Below are 8760 nucleotides of genomic sequence, written 5' to 3'. Positions count from 1 at the left end.
GCTGAACAGCCTACATCATGGGGTCTGCCCTCTGAAGTGGGCAAGTTCCATCACAACAACACAGCGAGCAGCTCGTGCCTTCTTCCTGAGGGGCAAGCGATGATTTGGAGTGGCGGAAGGCAGCCGTGCACAGTTCCCTCTGATGTGGAAGACAAGTTTGTTTAACAATGCAGCCACTGGGTTTGTCTCTAACGGAGTCTTCTGCTTACAGCCCTGCGTTTCTGCAATGATCATGAGTAGACCGTCCAACAGAGCTGCTCAGGTATGTCTGTACCCTTCCACCTCACCATGACCTCCCCAAATGGGTTCAAGGCCCACACTCTATAAACACATTAGGAGTAGAATGAATGCATTAAGTGTGGAGTGCCAGGAGGAAAAGTTGATTAAATAATACCTGAGGAAGGAAGCAATTGAAGAATAAATTGATGGGGCGATGTGGGAGGAGAGTGATGTAGAGCCAAAACACGAGGTTCAGTTCTGGTGAGATGTAAGAAAGAGGTGCTTTGGTCTATTGTGTCTGTGCCAGTCTATCTCTACTAATTCCATTTTCCAGCACTTGCCCCATACTCTTGTACTCTATGGTGTTTCAAGTGGTCACCTTAATACTTCTTAAATTTTCCAGCTCCTAGCATCCTTTCAGGCAATGAGTTCCAGTTACCTGCCACCCTCCCCTGCCCTCTGGATGAATTTTTTTTCTTCAAATCCCCTCTATACCTCCCTCTGCTTATGTTGAAACTGGGGCCCCTGGTTATTGACTTCTGTACGTCGGGGTGAAATGTTTTTTCCCTATCTACACTACGCCCCTCAGAATGTTGCACACCTCAACCACATCCTTCCATGGTAAATGGTGACATGTGAATTTTAAAAAAAAACTGGAAGAAAAAACTAATCTGTAGGGCCCTGTTGTGGCACAGTGGTATTGTCCCTACTCCTGAGCTGAGAGGCTCAGGTCCAAGTCCCACCTGATCCAGAAGTGTATAATAACATCTCTGAACAGGTTGATTAGAAAAATAGGTTAAAAAAACTAATCTGTAGGACCCTCTTGTGGCTCAGTGTTACCTCTGGGCCAGGAGGCCTGCATTCAAGTCCCACTTGCTCCAGGGGTGTGTAATAACATCACTGAACAGGTTGTTTGGAAAATATGAAAAGCGAATTTAATGGCCACCATGTAAGCACTGTTGAATATCATTAAAACCCCATCTGGTTCACTAATGTCCTTTAGGTAAGGAAATCTGTCATCCTTACCTGGTCTGGCCCACACGTGACTCCAGACCCACAGAAAAGTGGGTAACCCCAAACCGCCCTCCAGGAAATTAGGGATGGCCAATAAATGTTGGCCCAATCAGCTTCGCCCACATCCCACGAACCAATAAAAGATTTGACTGCGTGTGGCATCGAGGGGACTGAGCAAAGCAGGAGCCAATAGGAAACAGAGGGTAAAATCTACACTGATTGGAGCTATACCTGACAAGAAAGAGGATGGCTGTGGTTGTTGGAGGTCAGCCATCCCAGCTCCAGTGATGTCACCATCACTGAATTCCCCCACTATCGACATCCTGGGGGTTACCGCTAACCAGAAACTGAACCAAACCTGCCACGTCAACATGATGCAGTAGAATTAGATTCATTTATGAGGTCAAGTCAGCCTGCACATGAAGGAATGCAATAAAAATAGACACCCTGTCCTGAAGATCAAACTTTGTCAACTCTAACAAAAAGTAAATGTCTCTCGACACTGTCCCCCCATCAAACACTCCCAGGACAGGGACAGCACGGACTTAGATACGGAGTAAAGCTCTCTCTACACTGTCCACCCCATCAAACACTCCCAGGACAGGGACAGCACAGAGTTAGATACAGAGTAAAGCTCTCTCTACACTGTTCCCCCATCAAACACTCCCAGGACAGGGATAGCACGGGGTTAGATACAGAGTAAAGCTCCCTCTATGCTGTCTCCCTTCCCCCCCCCACCACCCCAATCAAACACTCCCAGGACAGGGACAGCACAGGATTAGGTACAGACTAAAGCTTCCTCTACACCGTCATCCACCACCCCTCCCCCATCAAACACTTCCAGGACAGGGACAGCACAGGATTAGATACAGAGTAAAGCTACCTCTACACTGCTTCCCCTATCAAACACTCCCAGGACAGGGACAGCACAGGGTTAGATGTACAGTAAAGCTTTCTCTACACTGCCCCCACGCCGCCCCCATCAAACACTCCCAGGACAGGGTCAGCACAAGGTTAGATACAGAGTAAAGCTCTCTTCACACCACTCCCTCCACTTTAGTTGGGACTGATAGCTAGAAAAGAGCCACGCACAGAACAAGCTCCTGCTCGTCTTTATATAGGAGGCATGAAAGGTTTTGGAGGATGGTGATAGCAGCTACAGTGCCGCCATTGGTAAAAGGGTGTAATTACAGCGTGACATGTTTACATAGGAAATCTCTATTGACAGTAAAATACCACAACAACAACTCACAGCTTGCAGAGAGAAGGTTGGATTTCCTCATATCCGGGTGTTACTGATTGCTGTTTGGCTTTTCCTTGCCCCTCATCCTTTCAGCCTAACATCATCTGGAGGGTTGGGATGCTTCCTCTGATGAACTCGACCTCCCAGGTTCTGCTGATGACCTACTCTGATGTCAAGAGGACCAACTGGCTGACCTCTACACTCTGCAATGCATTGGAGACCAGTGCGAGGATGGCAACGGGACTGGCAGTAAGGAGAGCCAAGCCGATCCTAAACATTTTTGAGTACCAATGTGAGTGCCAGTGCATGGAACTGGGGTTTGAATGGCGTCCTCAAATATTGCCAATCCCTCAGCGTCTCTGCCTCGAGGGGATGGAGCTAAGATCAGTGGGTCACTGCTGAGGGAGCGGGCACTGTCGAAGCATCAGCACTGAGACAGAGGGCACAGTCGGAGGGTCAGCATTGGGGGAGTGGGCACTGTCGGAGGGTCACTGCTAAGGGAGTGGGCACTGTCAGAGGGTCAGCATTGGGGGAGCGGCCACTGTCGGAGGGTCACTGCTGAGGGAGCAGACACTGTCGGAGGGTCAGTGCTGAGGTAGCAATGCATTGTCGAAGGGTCAGTGCTGAGGGAGCACCATACTGTCCAAGGGTCAGTGCTGAGGGAGCAGTCACTGTTGGAGGGTCAGCGCTGAGGGAGCAGGCACTGTCGGAGGGTCAGTGCAGAGGGAATGGGCATTGTCGGAGGGTCAAGTCTGAGGGAATGTCACACCGTCATAGGATCAGTACTGAGGGAGTGAGCACTGTCAGAGGGACAGTATCCCATTGTTAGCCTCTGTGCAACATTCTCTCAGTCCTGACGCTCAAACAGTATAGTGTTCCCTCAGCACTGACCCTCCAACGGTGTGGCGCTCTGTCAGCACAGATAGTGGGCCTGGTTTTTTTGCTTTAATCTCCACCTTGGAAATGGAACTCATCGTATCCTGCCTCAGAGGGAGAGCGCTAACACTGAAACACAGCTGATGCCTTGAATACTTGTGTCCCCCTGTGCACCTCGCCCTCCTTTCGTAACTGTATAAATTTCTTAAGTCTGTGTCTCGCTCTGTGTCAGGCAACAGTTAATAGCATTAACCCAGCTTCAATTCACAAAGGCAGTAAACAAACTGAGCCTTTAAACTGTGCTGAGATACAATCACCTCCATTGAGACAAACAATCATATGTAATGACAGGCTGTGACTGGAAGCTTTTCACTACCTCAAAGTGCCTTAAAACAGCTCATTAATCCGTCTCACTCTTTCACACACGATTACAGAACAGTACGTTCGAGTCATCTCGAAGTGTATCCAGTAATTTAGGATCTGGATGAAAGAAGGATTTCAGACAGCAGTGTGGTGTGTTTGCAGAACAAAATATTGAGCACCCTGTGTGCCTCATGGAAACTCGGTCCTTCAAGCCTGCTTTGCCATTTGATATGTACATTTCATCAAATTACTCTTGCGTGCGTCTGAATTAATCCTTCATTGTTCTTTAATTCCCTTACTGATTAAAAATTTGTCTCAGCCTTGAGTACCCTTAATGACCCAGTCTCGACAGCCCTCTGCGGTAAACAATTCTACAGATTCACTCCCCCCTGAGATAAGAACTTCCTCCTCATCTCGGTCTTCAATGGGCGACCCCTTATTCTGAGATTATGCCCCTCTGGTCCTAGACTTTCTCACAAACGACTCAATGACTATGAATTGGAAATCACCTCTCCACATCTCCCCTGGCAAGTCATCTAAGAATCTTGTACATTTCAATCAGGTCTCCTCTCATTCTTCTAAACTCCAATGAGTACAGGCCCATCCTACTCGACCTTTCCTCCTCAAACAGTCCTTCCATTCCCGGGGTCAGCTGAGCAAACCTTCTCTGGACTGCCCTCCAGTCTATCTTTCCTTAGATAAGGGGCCCCAAAACCTTTCACAGTATTCCAGCTATCATCTGACTAATGCCTTGTATAATTCTAGCAAAACCTCCCCATTTTTGTTCTCTACTCCCTTCAAAATAAAAAGGGGCAACAGTCCATTTATCTTCCCTACTACCTGCTGGACTAGGATGTGATTTATGGACAAGGACTCCCAAATCCCTCACTTCTGTGGCTTTCTGCAGTCTTTCTTCATTTAATGAATGTTTGGCTCCTCTGTTCTTCCTGCCAAAGACCATCACCGCTCATTTTTCCACATTATATAGGCAGTAGTGACTCAGTGGTTAGCACTGCTGCCTCACAGCACCAGGGGCCTGGGTTTGATTCCACTCTCGATCGAATGACTGTGTGGAGTTTGCATGTTCTCCCCGTATCTGCGTGGGTTTCCTCCCAAGTCCAAAGATGTGCAGGCTATGGTGGATTGGCCATGCTAAATTGCCCATAGTGTTCAGCGATGTGTAGATCAGGTGGGTTCTAGAGGGATGGGTCTGGATGGGATGTTGTGAGAGTTGGTGTGGACTTGTTGGGCCAAATGGCCTGTTTCCACACTGTAGGGATTCTAAGTCTAAGCTCCAATGGCGTAAGTTTAAGGTGAGAGGAGAAAGATTTAAAATGGGACCTGAGGGGCAACTTCTTCACACAGAGGATGGCTCGTATGTGGAATGAATTGCGAGAGGAAGTGGTAGATGCAGGTACAGTTCCAACGTTTAAAAGACATTTGAATAAATACACGAATAGGAAAGGTTCAGAGGGATAGAAGCCAAATGCAGGCAAATGGGACAATTTAGTTTGAGATAATTGGTTGGCATGGACGAGTTGGACCGAAGGGTCTGTTTCCGTGCTGTGTGACTCTATGTACCTATGACTGGATTGCTAAGCTCAGCTCTGGTCCTCTTTGGCAAGTAAGAGAGACAGAGGTGGAGAGTGTGCATCAAAGAAATGCTATTGATCAGGAAGAACAGCTCAGCACCAAACCCAACCAAAGGAGGCATCTGTCTTGCATTGAAGATAGATGCTGTCTCCTTTCGTTGTTCGGGCTTAAGAGCAGAGAAAATTCATCCCAGCCATAAAACTGCTGGAGGCTGCAGAGCCACTAAGTGGGTGGAACATCTAGGTCACTGGACTTGGCCAGTCAGCCCCTCCAGTCTGTTCAATGGTGGGCCTGTATCTTAACACGGTGTAAAACACCTAGACATCCGCGCCTGAACCCAACAAGATCATCTATTTCTCTGTGCCTTACGATGCCCTGTTGACACCCCACCACTTCCCAACTCCTCCCCAACTAATTTTTGAGCCCCACTCCCTTGTAATAGATTCAAGGTCTGCTGTTGGATGAAGAGCAAAATTTTGAGTTGCGGGGTTGGGGCCGAGGTGAACGGGTCTCCCCACGGTCCTGGGGAGTCAACATTTCTCCCTTGGGCAACAGCTCAAAAAAGAACCCAGATGATCTGTGCGTGGGATCTTGCTGTGCGTGTGGATTGGCCACTGAGTTTGCCTGGGTGTCTCGAAACCTTTGATGAGATGGCCCATTAATCCACTCCGGAAATCTCTCCTGAGCTTCGGGGCAAAAGTGGGCCATTCAGCCCCTTCGAGCCTGCTCCACCATTCAATACCGTCACAGCTGATCATCCAGATCAGTCCCCTGTTCCCCGCTTTCTCCCCTTTAGAATTATATCCAAACCCTTCTTGAAAACATTCAATGTTTCGGCCCCGATCGCTTTCTGTGGCAGAGAATTCCACAGGCTCCCCACTCTCTGGGGTGAAGACTTTTCTCCTCATCCCAGTCCGATCCCATCTCCCTAAGACCATAAGCCCCCTGATTCTAGGCTCCCCCTTGTCATTGGGAACGCCCTTCCTACCTTTACCCCTGAGCAGTCCTGTTAGAATTTTGTAGGTTTCTATGAGATCCCCCATCATTCTTCTAACGTTCCAGTGATAACAGTCCTAAGTAATCCAGTCTGTCTTCATACACAATTCCTGTCTATCCAGGAATCAGTCTGGTAAACCGCTGCACCCCCTCCATAGCCATAAATATATTTCTCAACTTGACCTCCACAGCTTTCTGTGGTTGTAAATTCCACAGGCTGACCATTCTCTGGGTGAGGACATTTCTCTGGATCTCAGGCAGGATTCTTGAGGGCCTTAGTTCTGAGGAAGGGCCACCAGACCCGAAACGTTAACTCTGTTTTTTCCTTTACAGATGCTACCAGACCTGCTGAGCTTTTCCAGCAATTTCTGTTTTTGTTCCTGATTTACAGCATCCGCAGTTCTTTTGCATTTTCTTAAGGGGCTTGGCAGGATCAATGCTGAAAGGATGTTCCCCGCATTCGGAGATTCTAGGACCTGAGGGCATTGTCTCAGAATTAAGGGGCACCGGTTTAAGACTGAGTGGAGGAGGGAATTTCTTCTGAGGGTTGACAGTCTTTGGAACTCCTTGCTACGGGCAGGCGATGGCCTAGTGGTATTATCTCTGAACAGTTAATCCAGCAATGTTCTGGGGACCTGGGTTCAAATCCTGACATGGCAGGTGAATTCAATGGAAAAAAGAAATATCTCATCCAATGATGACCATGGATCCATTGTTGATTGTTGGGGAAAACCCATCTGATTCACTAATGCCCTTTAGGGAAGAAAACTGCCATTGTAACCTGGTCTGGCCTACATGTGACTTCAGGCCCATCATTGATGTTTAGCTCTGGGCAATAGATGCTGATCTAGTATGAATTAAAATAGTCCTTTATTTTTCTTAATTCATGCATGCAATGAAGGTGTTGATGGCCAGGCAACATTTATTGCCCATCCCTATTTACCCAGAGGGCAGTTAAGAGTCAACCACATTGCTGTGGGTCTGGAGTCATACATAGGCCCAGACCAGGTAAGGATGGCAGTTTCATTCCCTAAAGGGCATCAGTGAACCAGATGGGTTTTTCCCCAACAATCAACGCATGGTCATCATTAAACTCTTAACTCCAGATGTTTGTTGAATTGTTAAATTCCATCATCTGCCGTGGTGGGATTTGAACCCGGGTCCCTGGAATTTATCTGAGTCTCTGGATTGACAGTCTAGTGACAATACCACTAGGCCATCACCTCACCCCCTTACATATGTTTAAGGCTGAGGTAGATAGATTCTTGATCGTGTAGAGGTGTCAAGGGTATGGGGGGAAAGGACAGTCAAGTGGATTGGAGGAATGTCAGATCAGCCATGATCCATCCCAGTGAATTTGCATGGCACCCTTTCCTGGGGCCTCCTCTCCCTCCTGAAATCTGGCACCCTAACTTAGGAAAGCGGGTAGGCTTATTTTAATGCCCGCTACTGACTGCTTGCTCCATCCTCCTAGTTGCCTCGGCCAACACCTTCGCCTCCAAAAGACTGGACAAGTTGGAAGAAGAGTTCCCAATCCTGCAGCTGTCGATAGATGAGGTACGTGGAGCAAGACCCTTCCTTAAATTTCCATTGCAAACGTGTCCTTTTGCCCAATTTCCTCCCTCCAGCTGGTGTAGATGCCCTCTTACAGAGAAGGGTACGCTTGGCATTCCTCATCCCCGGGCGCATCCAGCACTGGGACCATTGGATGACTTACAAGAGAAGGACCCTGCCTGCTTTCCCATCCCATTCCCCCCTTCCCTGGTGCCAGGGCACTGAGGCCATTCGCACCACGATCTGCTATCTGGATGGCACGGGTTGGCACCAGGTCCAAAGCGTCACCAGTACGCCCACCTCCGTTTGAGGATGGGGTGTGCCATTAGGACTGGATCCATCAGAAAACTCATCTACCCAAGTGGGTAGACTCTTATCCAGCTGGAATGGCTCTCATCCAGTGGGAATTACTTTAGTCCAGTGAAAAGGACTCTCATCCACTGGGAAAGACTGTCATCCAGTGGGAATGCCTCTCATCCAATGGGAAAGACTGTAATTAGCGGGAATGACCCTCATCAACTGGGAAGGACTGTAATCCAGTGGGAATAACTCTCATCCAATGGGAAAAACTGTAATCCCATGTGACTGGTTCTCATCCAATGTGAATGACTTTAATCTAGTGGGAATGACTCTCAAAAATTGGAATGACTCTCATCCAATGAGAAAGACAGTGATCCAGTGGGAATAACGCACATCCACTGGGAAAGGCTGTAATCTGGTGGGAATGACTCCAATCCAATGGGAAAGACTGTATTCCAGTGAGAATAACTCTAACCTAGTGGAAATGATTCTAATCCAGGTGGGAAAGACAGTACTCCAGTGCGAATGACTCGAATCCAATGGGAGCGACTTTATTCTAGTGGGGCTGCATTCTAACCCAATGACTACCCCAAGGCAACAGC

General features: G+C 48.1%; 1 long non-coding RNA gene across 1 annotated transcript; it reads left to right on the top strand.

The window, feature by feature from the left end:
* The first annotated feature begins 229 nt into the window (after nt 1-229).
* LOC109919586 lies at nt 230-7863 on the top strand. Its single transcript, XR_007266141.1, has 3 exons — nt 230-262; nt 2570-2768; nt 7779-7863. It is a non-coding gene; the product is annotated as an uncharacterized LOC109919586 (long non-coding RNA).
* Nucleotides 7864-8760: the final 897 nt, after the last annotated feature.

This window comes from Rhincodon typus, chromosome 46, assembly GCF_021869965.1.
Source record: "Rhincodon typus isolate 14 chromosome 46, sRhiTyp1.1, whole genome shotgun sequence".
Taxonomy (NCBI): Eukaryota; Metazoa; Chordata; class Chondrichthyes; order Orectolobiformes; family Rhincodontidae; genus Rhincodon; species Rhincodon typus.
Note: the sequence above shows the minus strand (reverse complement) of the source record. Positions and strands in the feature narration are given on the sequence as shown.